General features: G+C 33.4%; 1 long non-coding RNA gene across 1 annotated transcript; it reads right to left on the reverse strand.

The window, feature by feature from the left end:
* Positions 1-1536: 1536 nt before the first annotated feature.
* Positions 1537-1840, reverse strand: LOC109585078 (uncharacterized). The gene is made up of 3 exons (XR_002186312.1): positions 1764-1840; positions 1629-1713; positions 1537-1578 (listed from the first exon to the last, which is right to left on the reverse strand). It is a non-coding gene; the product is annotated as an uncharacterized LOC109585078 (long non-coding RNA).

A 1840-nucleotide genomic window follows, 5' to 3' on the forward strand; every position in this document is an offset into this window, starting at 1 on the left:
TAAAATGGTCGTAACTTGAAAAATTGAAGTCTAAATCAGCTCAAACTTTCTACAGAGCATAAGGACATCAATATGTACCAGTAAAGGTAATAAAAATTTGGAGTGATTATTTGGCCATTTTTGGAAAAAAACATGGACAATCGCCTGTTAAAAAGGGAACTGAGCCTTTAAATTTTTTATCATAAATAACAGAGGAGAAAAAATGAACAAAAAAGGAAACAAGATTGAATAGGAAATAATTGTTGACAAAGTTATAATAATAATAAATTAAAAGTTAAAGCGGGCATCAGCAATGGCCCTTGAAAAATCAATTGAGTTCACAAAATGAGCCTTTGACCGAGATCCTCGTAGACAGCGTATTGCAGATGGACTATAGCCTTGGGTATTTTTCAGAATTTTGGCGTTTTCTTAAAACGGCCATAACTTGAAAAATTGAAGTCGGAATCACCTCAAACTTTCTACACAGCATAAGGACATCAATATGCATTAGAAAATATAATAAGAATTTGGGGTGATTTTTTGGCCATTTTTAGGAAAAAACCATGGGCTATATATAGCCTTGGGTAATTTGAGAATTTTGGAGTTTTCTTAAAACGGCTGTAACTTAAAAAATTGAAGTCGGAGTCACCTCAAACTTTCTACACAGCATAAGGACATCAATATGCATTAGAAAATATAATAAGAATTTGGGGTGATTTTTTGGCCATTTTTTGGAAAAAACCATGGGCTATATATAGCCTTGGGTAATTTGAGAATTTTGGAGTTTTCTTAAAACGGCTGTAACTTAAAAAATTGAAGTCGAAATCACCTCAAACTTACTACACAGCATAAGGACATCAATATGTATCAGATAATGTAATAAAAATCTGGGCTAATTTCAGAGCCATTTTTTGGAAAAAACCCATGGGCTATAGCCTTAGGTATTTTTCAGAATTTGGCATTTTCTTAAAATGGCTGTAACTTGAAAAAATGAAGTCGGAATCACCTTAAATTTTCTACATAGCATAAGGACATTAATATGTATCAGTAAATGTAATAAAAATTGGGCTGATTTTTTGGGAAAAACCATGGGCTATAGCCTTGGGTAATTTTGAGAATTTTGGCGTTTTCTTAAAACGGCCGTAACTTGAAAAATTGAAGTCGGAATGACCTCAAACTTTCTACACAGCATAAAAACATCAATATGTATCAGATAATGTAATAAAAATTTGGGGTGACTTTTTGGCCATTGTTTTGAAAAAAAACCATGGACTATAGCCTTGGGTATTTTTCAGAATTTTGGCGTTTTCTTGAAATGGCTGTAACTTGAAAAACTGAAGTCAGAATCAGCTCAGATTTTCTACACAGCATCAGGACATCAATATGTATCAGATAATGTAATAAAATTTGGGACAACTTTTAGCCATTTTTTTGGAAAAACCATAGCCTTGGGTATTTTTCAGAATTTTGGTGTTTTCTTGAAATGGCCGTAACTTGATAAATTGAAGTCGGAATCAGCTCAAATTTTCTACATTTTGATAGTCAACACCTCTGCGTTTCAAACCGAGTTCTTTGTATTGCTTCTTCAACCATGAAATGCTTTATTATTAGAGCTAGACGATGAAATGAGTAACAAGTGGAGTACTGACCTCCTTTTCATCCCGAATTTGACTTTCAATTTCATTAAAATAACACGATATGATTTCCATGAGTAGAATTCCTTTATCAAAAAATCTGGATAAAAATATATAACAAAATAATGGCAATTATGGCACCAGCCCAACCATTGAGTACAGATCTAGAAGCTCCTCTCGCAGACATATTTAGGACACCCAACACCAATAGTCACGTACTCAGCGGT

The sequence above is a fragment of the Amphimedon queenslandica genome, unplaced genomic scaffold (assembly GCF_000090795.2).
Source record: "Amphimedon queenslandica unplaced genomic scaffold, v1.1 AMPQUscaffold_13122, whole genome shotgun sequence".
In the NCBI taxonomy this organism is placed as follows: domain Eukaryota; kingdom Metazoa; phylum Porifera; class Demospongiae; order Haplosclerida; family Niphatidae; genus Amphimedon; species Amphimedon queenslandica.